A 14,593-nucleotide genomic window follows, 5' to 3' on the forward strand; every position below is an offset into this window, starting at 1 on the left:
AAAACTTTCCAGTGAGGGGACTAGGAAATCAGATGACCTGACAAAAGGAGAGGTTTCTTCCTTTGAGAAGAAGTTCTCTTTTGACAGGCAGAGCAGAGCATCTTGAACATACAGAGTAAGTGACAGGCAAGAAGATGGAGAAAGCCTCATCTCAGTCACTCCTCCATGGAGGGTCTCAGATGGCTTTCCTGGATTTTGAGTGACCACCCCTACACTTGAGCTTCTGCTAAATGTATTAAATGGAATAGTCAAGAAATCAAACTTGGGGACTATGGAACAATGACTTTAACCTTTTGATAGAAAGTGAGCTCTAGCTGCCAAAATTTCAATCATGTAGTAGGGTAAAATGCAGAAAATTTTAAATATTCAAGCTCTAAAACCAAATAATCTTCAAACATCTTTCATCATCAAACAATGGGAGGATGTACTTCATCAAAAAGAGGAAGTAAATCAAGAACAAAAACAAGAAGGCCCAAGATATAGGAAACATGGAATTTAACATATAAGGCAAGTGGAGGGTATTTCCATGATAATGGTGCAGGGAGGTTCCAGAATGTCAGCCATGAACCACAAGAGAAACCAATCCAGACTGGAACACATCAGAAGACACCAGAAGATCTCTTTTCAAGAAGCTTAAATTATTAAAATTCTCAATGCTTCCTAATATTGAAGGGTAAGAGTACTTCTGGTTTCTGGTTTACGCATATAAAGAACTTAGAAGTCTCCATTCCATCTCAACAAACAAATGAAAAGTCAAATAAACTGAACAATCAACAACTGTCATCAGAACCATCAGAGAGGGGCGCCTGGGTGGCGCAGTCGGTTAAGCGTCCGACTTCGGCCAGGTCACGATCTCGCGGTCCGTGAGTTCGAGCCCCGCGTCAGGCTCTGGGCTGATGGCTCGGAGCCTGGAGCATGTTTCCGATTCTGTGTCTCCCTCTCTCTCTGCCCCTCCCCCGTTCATGCTCTGTCTCTCTCTGTCCCAAAAAAAATAAATAAAAAACGTTGAAAAAAAAATTTAAAAAAAAAAAAAAAAAAAAGAACCATCAGAGAAAGAGAAGTAAGGTCACAGAACAGACTGCTGCCCTGGAACCAGAGAGACAGACAAATAAAGATTACAGCTTACCACAGCAGAAACCCATGAGCAGAAACCTCTGTAGGAACCAGTGCCAGGATGCAGTAACCTTGTTGGAATACAGAAACCTGAACTATAATTGACAATTGCTTCAGGCTCACTGTAGTCAACTCTTGCGATATAAGAACTCCAGGGGACTCCATGCTTTTGTTTTACCTTTAGGAGGTCAATCAGGTTCCCACAGTAAATATCAGAGAAAAATTTATTCCTGCCTCCTGCAAGGGGAGGGGAAGGAAGCCATCCTGAATGTCCTAGAGAACTCTGTCCTTTTTAACAAGGTCTGACCTCAGAAGTAACTAGTTAACTAGAGCCTAATCTGCTGGGGTAGTCTCAGAGCCTAAGTGACTTGAAAGAAAGTACCCAATTCCAGCTAACTTTTGCCATCCTGTTTCACTTAAGGGTGGAGGGGGAAAAAATTGGGAAACACTTCTGATGTTCACAGTCCAGTAACACAGGCTCACTAAGAGAGTTTTACCTGTTATATCATGTCTAGATATCAAGAAAAAATTACAAGACATACCAAAAGGCAGAAAAAATACAATTTGAAAATACAGAGGAAGCATCAGAACCAGATATGGCAGGGCTGTTAGCATGATCAGAACTGGGAATTTAAATATGCTAAAGACTCGGGGCACCTGGGTGGCTCAGTCAGTTGAGAGTCCGACTTCAGCTCAGGTCATGATCTCACAGCTCGTGAGTTTGAGCCACGCATTGGGCTCTGTGCTGACAGCTCAGAGCCTGGATCCTGCTTCGGATTCTGTGTCTCCCTCTCTCTCTGTCCCTAACCCACTCGCATTCTGTCTCTGTCTCTCTCAAAAATAAATAAACATTATAAATAAATAAATAAATAAATATGCTAAAGACTCTGATAAAGTAAGCAGCATGGGAGAACAAATGACCAATGTAAGCAGAGAGATGGAAATCTTAAGACCCAAAAAGAAATGCTAAATATCAAGACCACTGTAACAACAATGAAGAATGCCTTTGATGGGCTTGCAGACTGGACACGGCTGAGGAAAGGATCTCTGATCTTGAAGACATCTCAATAGAAACCTTCCAAACTTAAAAGCAAAGGGAATAAAGACAGAAAAAAAAAAAAAGAATAAAATAGCCAAGGGCTGTGGGACAACTACAAAAGGTGTAACATGTGCACAATGGAAATACCATAAGGAGAAGAAAGAGTAAAAGGAACAGAAGAAATATTTGAAACAATAATTACTGAGAATTTCTCCAAATTGATGTCAGACATGAAGCCACAGATCTAGCAAGCTCAGAGAATACCAAGAAGGATAAACATCTATATATACACATATATGTCCCCAGCCTTCAAAATACAGAAAGTCAAAGATAAAGAAAATTCAAAATACAGACAATCAAAGATAAAGAAATTTCAAAATACAGAAAATCAAATACAAAGAAAATCAAAATACAGAAAATCAAAGACAAAGAAAAAAAATCCCAAAACAAGCCAAAGGGAAAAAAAAACACTATCTATAGAGGAAAAAAGACAAGAATTGCATCTGACTTCTCAGAAACCATGAAGATGAGAAAAGAGTAGAGTGAAATATTTAAAGTATTGAGAGAAACAAAAACCCACACCAACCTACAATTTTTTACTCTGCAAAATTATCTTTCAAAAATGAAGGAGAAATAGATTTTCTCAGACAAACAAAAATGAGGGATCTTTTTTTTTTTTTTGCCAGTAGACCTGCCTTGTTAAAAGAAATGTTAAAAGAAGTTCTTTAGAGAGAAGTAAAATGCTATAGGACAGAAAATCAGATCTACATAAAAAAAAGGAAGAGTTTTGAAGAAAGAATAGATGAAGGTAAAATTAAGTATTTTATTTTTCTTATTCTTAATTGATCTAACAGAAAATATTTTTTCAAAATAATAACCATGCATTTAAAAATGTTTGCTTATGTGTGTATATATTATGTATTTATATATATGCTTACATGTGCTTATATAGAAGTTAACACAGGGGACTGGAGAGGGGAATTGGGGTTACTTTGTTATTATAAGGTACCTACACTAGCTGTGAAGTGATATAATGTTATCTGAAAATGGGCTTGTATTGGCTGTAAATGTATATTGCAAACTCTGGGCAACCACTAAGAAGAGTCTTTTTTTTTTTTTAAGTATAACTGATATGCCAAGAAAGGAGAGAAAATGGGATCATATTACATGTTCAGTTAAAACCATAAAAATCAAGAAAACAGTGGAAGGCAAAAATAGGGGCAAAAAATAGAAAATAATAAAAAATATGTAGACATTCAACCAAATATATCAAAAATCAGGTTGAACATCAGTGGTCCAAATGCAACAATTAAAAGACAGATTGTCAGAGTGGATAAAAAAACAAAAATATGACCCACCTATAGATTGTCTACAAGATACCCATTTTAAATATAGATACAAATAGATTTAAGGTCAATGGTTGGAGAAAAAAACATACCATTCTAATCAAAAGAAAGCAGGAGTAGATACATCAATTTCAGACAGAGCAGATTCCAAAGCAAGAAACATTATCAGGGATAAAGAATGGCATTAAATAATGATAAAATGTCAGTTCTTCAAGAAGACACAACAATCCTTAACATGTATGTTTCTAACAAAAGAGCATCAAATTAGATGAGGCAAAAACTGAGAGAACTTCAGAGATAGATTACTCCATTATCACAGTTGGAATTCTGCTTCCATAGTATAGTGGTCATCACGCTTACCTCACTATCATGGTTGGAGACTTCTACAACCCTCTATCAGAAATGGATAGATCCAGAAGGCAGAAATTCAGTAAGGACATAGCTGAACTCAAGACTACATCTCCCATTCAACACAACACCAGAAAAACAAATAATCCAATTTAAAAATGGGCAGAAGACATGAACAGACATTTTTCAAAGAAGACATAGAGATGGCCAACAGACCCATGAAAAGATGCACAACATAGCTCATTATCAGGGAAATGCAAATCAAAACCACAAAGAGATACCACCTCACACCTGTCAGAATGACTAAAATCAACAACATGAGAAACAACATGTATTGGTGAGGATGTGGAGAAAGGGGAACCTTAGTGCACTGTTGGTGGAAATGCAAACAGGTGCAGTCAGTGTGGAAAACAATATGGAGGTTCCTCAAAAAAAATTAGAATTAACATATGATCTAATAATTCCACTACTGGGTATTTATCTAAAGAATATGAAAACACTAGTTCATGGGACACCTGGGTGACTCAGTGGGTTAAGAGTCCGACTTTGGCTTACGTCATGATCTCATGGTTCATGGATTCAAGCCCTGTGTCAGGCTCTGTGATGACAGCTCAGATCCTAGAGCCTGCTTCGGGTTCTGTGTCTCCCTCTCTCTCTGTCCCTCCCCCACTGGTCCTCTCTATCTCTCTCTCTCTCTCAAAAATAAACATTTAAAAAAAATTTTTAGGGAGGCAGAATTAGCAACTATAGCTTCAGGGTCTGCTGGGAACAAGGTGGCCACAGACAGTTCCATTGGAAAAAGAAAGAGGAGAAAACAGGGAAGATGGTGGCATAGGAGGACACTGGGCTCATCTCGCCCTGCTGATCACTTAGATTCCACCCATATCTGTCTAAATAACCCAGAAAACTGCCAGAAAACTAGCAGAACAGACTGTCTGGAGCCTAGTGTAGACAAGAGGCCCATGGAAGAGAGTAGGAAGGGCGGAGAGGTGGTGAGCGCTACACGGACTGGCGGGAGGGAACTGGGGTGGTGGAGGGGCAGCACCCCTTCCCCAGCAAGGCGGAATCCCTGAGTCTGGCTTGCAAAAGCAGAGGGGCCAGACTGTGTGAGTTCTGACAGCCAGTGGGACTTAACATCTGGAATGTTAGAAGTCAACAGTTCTGCTCAGAGAGAGGGAGGGTGAGAGGACACTAGGAGGGAGAGGTGTTGAGCCCTGGAAGACAGAGCTCAGCTCGGGGGAACAAAGGCACTGGCCAGCACCATCTCCCTCTCCCATCCCCCAGCCGGAATCCCAAAGGAAAACCGTTCCTGTCACCAAACTTGCTTGCACTGCACAAAAACCCAACGCTGTGCTTCTGTGGATCCATCCCTCTGACGGGTCTGCCTGCCTCCCTCCCGGTGCTGAGGGCCCCTCCTGAAGCAGACCACCAACAACAAAGCGAGCTAAGCCTGTCCCTCCTGCCCCTGTGCACCTTGTGGATCCACCCTGGCTAATATGCCAGATCCCATCAAAGGAGCACCACAAGCCTGGCAGTGTGCAAGTAGCCCAGACAGGGCCCACACCACTCCACAGTGAGTCCTGCCCCTGCGAGAGGGGAAGATAAGGTACACACCAGTCTGACTGTGGCCCCAGCAGTGGGCTGGGACAGACATCAGGTCTGACTGCAGCCCCGCCCACAAACACAAGTTACTCCAGACAGCACAGGGGAAGTGCCCTGCAGTTCTGAGCCACCCCAGGGACTATCCAAAATGATGAAACGGAAGAATTCTCTTCAAAAGAAACTCCAGGCAGTAGCAACAGCTAACAAATTGATCAAAAATGATTTAAGCAATATAACAGAACAAGAATTAAGAATAATAGTCATAAAATTAATCACTGGGCTTGAAAAATAGTATAGAGGACAGCAGAGAATCTATTGCTACAGAGATCAAGGAATGAAGAAATAGTGATGAGGAGCTAAAAAATGCTATAAATGATGTGCAAAATAAAATGGAGGCGACCACAGCTCGGATGGAAGAAGCAGAGGAGAGAAGGTGAATTAGAAGATAAAATTATGGAAAAAGAGCATTCTTCTTGAAACTAGAACAAGCAATCCTAAAATTCATATGGAACCACAAAAGGCCCCGAATAGCCAAAGTAATTTTGAAGAAGACCAAAGCAGGAGGCATCACAATCCCAGACTTTAGCCTCTACTACAAAGCTGTCATCATCAAGACAGCATGGTATTGGCACAAAAACAGACACATAGACCAATGGAATAGAATAGAAACCCCAGAACTAGACCCACAAACGTATGGCCAACTCATCTTTGACAAAGCAGGAAAGAACATCCAATGGAAAAAAGACAGTCTCTTTAACAAATGGTGCTGGGAGAACTGGACAGCAACATGCGGAAGGTTGAAACTATACCACTTTTTCACACCATTCACAAAAATAAACTCAAAATGGATAAAGGACCTGAATGTGAGACAGGAAACCATCAAAACCCTAGAGGAGAAAGCAGGAAAAGATCTCTCTGACCTCAGCCGTAGCAATCTCTTACTCGACACATTCCCAAAGCCAAGGGAATTAAAAGCAAAAATGAACTACTGGGACCTTATGAAGATAAAAAGCTTCTGCACAGCAAAGGAAACAATCAACAAAACTAAAAGGCAACCAACGGATGGGAAAAGATATTTGCAAATGACATATCGGACAAAGGGCTAGTATCCAAAATCTATAAACAGCTCACCAAACTCCACACCCAAAAAACAAATAACCCAGTGAAGAAATGGGCAGAAAACATGAATAGACACTTCTCTAAAGAAGACATCCGGATGGCCAACAGGCACATGAAAAGATGTTCAACGTCGCTCCTCATCAGGGAAATACAAATCAAAACCACACTCAGTGCCACCTCAAACCAGTCAGAGTGGCCAAAATGAACAAATCAGGAGACTATAGATGCTGGGGAGGATGTGGAGAAACGGGAACCCTCTTGCACTGTTGGTGGGAATGCAAACTGGTGCAGCCGCTCTGGAAAACAGTGTGGAGGTTCCTCAAAAAAATTAAAAATAGACCTACCCTATGACCCAGGAATAGCACTGCTAGGAATTTACCCAAGGGATACAGTACTGATGCATAGGGGCACTTGTACCCCAATGTTTATAGCAGCACTCTCAACAATAGCCAAATTATGGAAAGAGCCTAAATGTCCATCAACTGATGAATGGATAAAGAAATTGTGGTTTATATACACAATGGAGTACTACATGGCAATGAAAAGAATGAAATATGGCCCTTTGTAGCAACATGGATGGAACTGGAGAGTGTTATGCTAGGTGAAATAAGCCATACAGAGAAAGACAGATACTACATGGTTTCACTCTTATGTGGATCCTGAGAAACTTAACAGAAACCCATGGGGGAGGGGAAGGGAAAAAAAAAAGGTTAGAGTGGGAGAAAGCCAAAGCATAAGAGACTCTTAAAAACTGAGAATAAACTGAGGGTTGATGGGGGTTGGGAGGGTGGGGAGGGTGGGTGATGGGTATTGAGGAGGGCACCTTTTGGGATGAGCACTGGGTGTTTTATGGAAACCAATTTGACAATAAACTTCATATATTGAAAAAAAATAAAAAAGGAAAGAAAATGTAAAAAAAATATGGAAAAAGATGAGGCTTAGAAAAAGAGAGATAAAAAAATCTAGGACTATGAGGGGAGAATTAGAGAACTAAGTGATGCAATTAAATGGAATAATATCCATATAATAGGAATTCCAGAAGAGGAAGAGAGAGAGAAAGGGGCTGAAGATGTACTTGAACAAATCATAGCTGACAACTTCCCTGATCTGCGGAAGGAAAAAGGCATTGAAATCCAAGAGGCACAGAGAACTCTCTTCACACGTAACTTGAATCCATCTTCTGCATGACCAATCATAGTGAAACTGGCAAAATATAAGGATAAAGAGAAAATTCTGAAAGCAGCTAGGGATAAACAGGCTAACTTATACAGGGAGACCCATAAGACTAGTGGCAGACCTGTCTACTGAAACTTGGCAGACCAGAAAGGAATGGCAGGGAATCTTCAATGTGATGAACAGAAAAAAAAATATGTAGCCGAGAATCCTTTATCCAGCAAGTCTGTCAATCAGAATAGAAGGAGAGATAAAGGTCTTCCCAAACAAACAAAAACTGAAGGAATTCATCACCACTAAACCAGCCTTACAAGAGATCCTAAGGGGATTCTGTGAGTGAAATGCTGTAAGGACCACAAAGTACCAGAGACATCACTACAAGCATGAAACCTACAGACATCACAAATATTCTAAACCCATATCTTTCTACAATAACACTGAATGTAAATGGACTAAATGCGCCAACCAAAAGACATAGGGTATCAGAATGGATAAAAAAACAAGACCCATCTATTTGCTGTCTACAAGAAACTCATTTTAGACCTGAGGACACCTTCAGATTGAAAGTGAGGGGATGGAAAACTATCATGCTACTAGAAGTCAAAAGAAAGCTGGAGTAGCCATACTTATATCAGACACACTAGACTTCAAATTAAAGGTTGTAAGAAGAGATGAAGAAGGGCATTATATAATAATTACAGGGTCTATCCATCAGGAAGAGCTAACAATTATAAATGTCTATGCACCGAATACCGGAGCCCCCAAATATATAAAACAATCACAAACATAAGCAACCTTATTGATAAGAATGTGGTAATTGCAGGGGACTTTAATACTCCACAATGGATAGATCATCTAGACACAGGATCAATAAAGAAACAAGGGCCCTGAATGATACATTGGATCAGATGGACTTGACAGATATATTTAGAACTCTGCATCCCAAAGCAACAGAATATACTTTCTTCTCGAGTGCACATGGAACATTCTCCAAGATAGATCACATACTGGGTCACAAAACAGCCTTTCATAAGTATACAAGAATTGAGATCATACCATGCATACTTTCAGATCACAATGCTATGAAGCTTGAAATCAACCACAGGAAAAAGTCTGGAAAACATCCAAAAGTGTGGAGGTTAAAGAACACCCTACTAAAGAATGAATGGGTCAACCAGACAATTAGAGAAGAAATTAAAAAAATATATGGAAACAAATGAAAATGAAAATACAACAATCCAAACACTTTGGGATGCATCAAAAGCAGTCCTGAGAGGAAAATACATTGCAATCCAGGACTATCTCAAGAAACAAGAAAAATCCCAAATACATAATCTAACAGCACACCTAAAGGAAATAGAAGCAGAACAGCAAACACACCCCAAACCCAGAAGAAGAAGGGAAATAATAAAGATCAGAACAGAAATAAACAATATAAAATCTAAGAAAACTGTAAAGCAGATCAATGAAACCAAGAGTTGGTTTTTTGAAAAAATAAACAAAATTGATAAACCTCTAGCCAGGCTTCTCAAAAAGAAAAGGGAGATGACCCAAATAGATAAAATCATGAATGAAAATGGAATTATTACAACCAATCCCTCAGAAATACAAGCAATTATCAGGGAATACTATAAAAAATTATATGCCAACAGAATGGACAACCTGGAAGAAATGGACAAATTACTAAGTACCCACACACTTCCAAACTCAAACAGGAAAAATAGAAAACTTGAACAGACCCATAACCAGCAAAGAAATTGAATCAGTCATCAAAAATCTCCCAACAAATAAGAGTCCAGGACCAGATGACTTCCCAGGGAAATGCTACCAGGCATTTAAAGCAGAGATAATACCCATCCTTCTCAAGCTGTTCAAAAAAATAGAAAGGGAAGGAAAACTTCCAGACTCATTCTATGAAGCCAGCATTACTTTGATTCCTAAACGAGACAGAGACCCACCAAAAAAAAAGAGAACTACAGACCAATATCCCTGATGAATATGGATGCAAAAATTTTCAACAAGATATTAGCAAATCAAACTCAACAGAATATAAAAAGAATTATTCACCATGATCAAGTGGGATTCATTCCTGGGCTGCAGGGATGATTCAACATTCGCAAATCAATCAATGTGATATATCACATTAATAAAAGAAAAGATAACCATATGATCCTGTCAATCGATGCAGAAAAAGCATTTGACAAAATTCAGCATCCTTTCTGAATAAAAACCCTCATGAAAGTCAGGATAGAAGGAAAATACTTAAGCATCATAAAAGCCATTTATGAAAAGCTAACAGCTAACATCATCCTCAATGGGGAAAAATTGAGAGCTTTCCCCCTGAGATCAGGAACATGACAGGGATGTCCACTCTCACTGCTGTTGTTTAACATAGTGTTGGAAGTTCTAGCATCAGCAATCACACAGCAAAAGGAAATCAAAGGCATCAAAATTGGCAAAGATGAAGTCAAGCTTTCGCTTTTTGCAGATGACATGATATTATACATGGAAAACCCGATAGACTCCACCAAAAGTCTGCTGGAACTGATACATGAATTCAGCAAAGTCGCAGGATACAAAATCAATGTACAGAAATCAGTTACATTCTTATACACTAATAATGAAGCGACAGAAAGACAAATAAAGAAACTGATCCCATTCACAATTGCACCAAGAAGCATAAAATACCTAGGAATAAACCTAACCAAAGATTTAAAAGATCTGTATGCTGAAAACTATAGAAAGCTTATGAAGGAAATTGAAGAAGATATAAAGAAATGGAAAAACATCCCGTCCTCATGGATTGAAAGAATAAATATTGTTAAAATGTCAATACTACCCAAAGCTATCTACACATTCAATGCAATCCCAATCAAAATTGCACCAGCATTCTTCCCAAAGCTAGAACAAGCAATCCTAAAATTTGTATGGAACCACAAAAGACCCCGAATAGCCAAAGTAATTTTGAAAAAGACCAAAGCAGGAGGCATCACAATCCCAGACTTTAGCCTCTACTACAAAGTTGTAGTCGTCAAAACAGCATGGTATTGGCACAAAAACAGACACATAGACTAATGGAATAGAATAGAAACCCCAGAACTAGACCCACAAATGTATGGCCAACTAATCTTTGAGAAAGCAGGAACGAATATCCAATGGAAAAAAGACAGTCTCTTTAACAAATGGTGCTAGGAGAACTGGACAGCAACATGCAGAAGAATTAAACTATACCACTTTCTCACATCATTCACAAAAATAAACTCAAAATGGATGAAAGACTTGAATGTGAGACAGAAAACCATCAAAACCCTAGAGGAGAAAGCAGGAAAAAACCTCTCTGACCTCAGCCACAGAAATTTCTTACTTGACACATCCCCGAAGGCAAGGGAATTAAAAGCAAAAATGAACTATTGGGACCTCATGAAGATAAAAAGCTTCTGCACAGGAAAGGAAACAATCAACAAAACTAAAAGGCAACCGACGGAATGGGAAAAGATATTTGCAAATGACATAACGGACAAAGGGCTAGTATCCAAAATCTATAAAGAGCTCACCAAACTCCACACCCAAAAGCAAATAACCCAGTGAAGAAATGGGCAGAAAACATGAATAGACACTTCTCTAAAGAGGACATCCAGATAGCCAACAGGCACATGAAAAGATGCTCAATGTCGCTCCTTATCAGGGAAATACAAATCAAAACCACACTCAGATACCACCTCACGTCAGTCAGAGTGGCTAAAATGAACAAATCAGGAGTCTATGGATGCTGGGGAGGATGTGGAGAAACGGGAACCCTCTTGCACTGTTGGTGGGAATGCAAACCGGTGCAGCCGCTCTGGAAAACAGTGTGGAGGTTCCTCAAAAAATTAAAAATAGATCTACCCTATGACCTAGGAATAGCACTGCTAGGAATTTACCCAAGGGATACAGGAGTACTGATGCATAGGGGCATTTGTACCCCAATGTTTAAGCAGCACTTTCAACAATAGCCAAATTATGGAAAGAGCCTAAATGTCCATCAACTGACGAATGGATAAAGAAGTTGTGGTTTATATACGTAATGGAATACTACTTGGCAAGGAGAAAGAATGAAATCTGACCATTTGTAGCAACGTGGATAGAACTGGAGAGTGTTATGCTAAGTGAAATAAGTCATACGGAGAAAGATACCATATGTTTTCACTCTTATGTGGATCCTGAGAAATGTAACAGAAGTCCATGGGGGAGGAAAAGGAAAAAAAAAAAAAAGGATAGAGAGGGAGGGAGCCAAAACACAAGAGACTCTTAAAAACTGAGAACAAAACTGAGGGTTGATGGGGGGTGGGAAGGACAGGAGGGTGAGTGATGGGTATTGAGAAGGGCACCTGTTGGGATGAGCACTGGGTGTTGTATGGAAACCAATTTGACAATAAATTTCATATTTAAAAAAATAATAAAAAAACAAAAAAATTTTTAGAAAGAATATGAAAAAACTAGTTCAAAAAGATATATGCAGCCCTATTTTTATTGCATCATTATTTACAATAGTCAAATTATGGAAACAACCTAAGTGTCCATCAATAGATGAATGGATAAAGAAGATATGTTAATATGTATGTAGATAGATAGATAGATAGATAGATATAGATATTAGTCATGAAAAAGAATGAAATCTTGCCATTTGCAACAACATGGATGGAGCTAGAGAGTATAATGCTAAGTAAAATAAGTCAGAGAAAGAAAAATACCATAATGAGTTCATTCGTATGTGGAATCTTAGAAACAAATGAGCAATTATAATAGACAAACCAAAAAACATAATCTTAACTAAAGAGTACAAACTGATGGTTACCAGAGGGCAGGTGGGTAGGGGGATGGATGAAATAGTTAAAGGGGATTAAAGAGTACACTTATCATGATGAGCGTTGAGTAATGTTAGAATTGTTGATCCATTATATTGTACACCTGAAACTAATATAACACTGTATCTTAACTATACTTGAATTAAAAAATAATTTTTTCTTCAAAATTAAAAAAAAAAAGACTATGTCTCCCAGCTTTCCTTGCAGCAAAGTGTGCCAAAGAACCAAGCTCTGGCAAAAGGGATCTAAATCAAAGTATTATTTGTCAGTTTACACGTATCCTTAAGAGACAGTCATTTTATGCCTCTGGGCTTTCCTTCTCCCCTTACCTTCTTTCTGTTTCCTGGTATGTGTATGTGGTGGTTGGAGTTGGAGCTTCCATCTTGGATCATGAGGTATCTGCGGGTATGGAGACCACTTTGGTAAAAGAACAGATGGAAGTAGCCTGGGTCCTTGATTGATGCTATGCAAATTTATCTCTAGATTTGTACAGGAAAAGAAATAAGCTTGCTTAAGCCACTGTGAACTTTGTGGGTTTTGTCATGCATGGAAGGATTAAGTAACTAAGTGAGTCTAAGTAACACCAAACCAATTAAGAAACAGATGCAAGGGTTGGACTGTGGCCAGGATATCAATGTTCAAATTAAAGCTGGATTAGAAAATGTAGCTTGGACCTGCAAGCGAAGATGTGGGGTCCTACTATTAGCACCCTCTAAGTCTAGGTCTTGAGTTAAGATGTTAGAAGTGCAGACTATAGAGGGGCACCTGAGTGACTCGATCGATTAAGTGACCAACTTTGGCTCAGGTCATGATCTCACGATCCATGGGTTTGAGCCCCAAGTCAGGCTCTGCTCACAGCTCAGAGCCTGGAGCCTGCTTTGGATTCTGTCTTCCTCTCTCTATGTCCCTCACCACTCATTCTCTCTCTTTCTCAAAGATAAATCACTATTAAAAAAAAAAAAGTGTGGACTATAGAACAGACATCTAGCCGGCTACAGGTTTTTTAAATCTTACTGTGCATATGAATCACCTGGTGATCCTGTTGGAGCACACATTCTGATTCAGTAGGTGTGGGGTAGGACCGGAGATTCTGCTTTCTGATAAGCTGCCAAGGGCTAACACTGCCACTCCAAGGACCACACTTTGGGTAGTACCATTTCACACACACACACACACCCACCACCACCACCAAGTAAATCAGAGTCCAGAGATAAGGCCCTCAGCCTGTCCTGAGCTCTGACCCAGGTGTACGTATGGTCTGGAATCTCAGGGAAGGAGTTAGTAAGAGGTAGAGAGAAGGCAACCCTAACACATTCCTTCTCAAAACTGACTGCACGTTGAATCCTGGGGAGCTTCGAAACATGCTAATGTCTACGTCCCACTGAGATCCTGACTCTGGATGTGACCTGGGAATTGGAAGGTTTAAAAGCTTCCCCAATGATCCTAATAGTCCCAATGCTGGGACCCACAGTCCAGAGGGCCAACATTCTGGCAGAAGTTCTTGTTTATGGGTTAAGTCAAGAACTCTGAGAAAAGAAGGGTCCCTCCTACCCTCCAAGCTGGGACTGGGGTAAAGTGAGTGAGGCATCTCCCTTGGGCATTAAGGCAAATGTTGGAGGTGGGGAGTGGAAACACCCAAAAACTCTGTAATGAAGATAAATATTTTAATGCAATATTTAAAGATTTTTTTAATATTTATTTTTGAGAGAGAGGGAGACAGAGTGTGAGCTGGACAGGTGCAGAGAGAGAGGGAGACAGAATCTGAAGCAGGCTCTGGGCTCTGAGCTGTCAGCACGGAGCCCGATGTGGGGCTAGAACCCACTAACTGGGAGACCATGACCTGAGCTGAAGTCTGACCCTCAACCAACTGAGCCACCCAGGCGCCCCTAATGCAATATTTTATTTTATTTTTTTATTTTTATTTTTTTTTTGCAATATTTTAAATAATCAACATTAACACAAGGAAATCCACACTAAATCAAGTATCAAAACTTTAAGGCAAATAAAGA

This window comes from Panthera uncia (genome assembly GCF_023721935.1).
Source record: "Panthera uncia isolate 11264 chromosome B2 unlocalized genomic scaffold, Puncia_PCG_1.0 HiC_scaffold_25, whole genome shotgun sequence".
Classification (NCBI taxonomy): domain Eukaryota; kingdom Metazoa; phylum Chordata; class Mammalia; order Carnivora; family Felidae; genus Panthera; species Panthera uncia.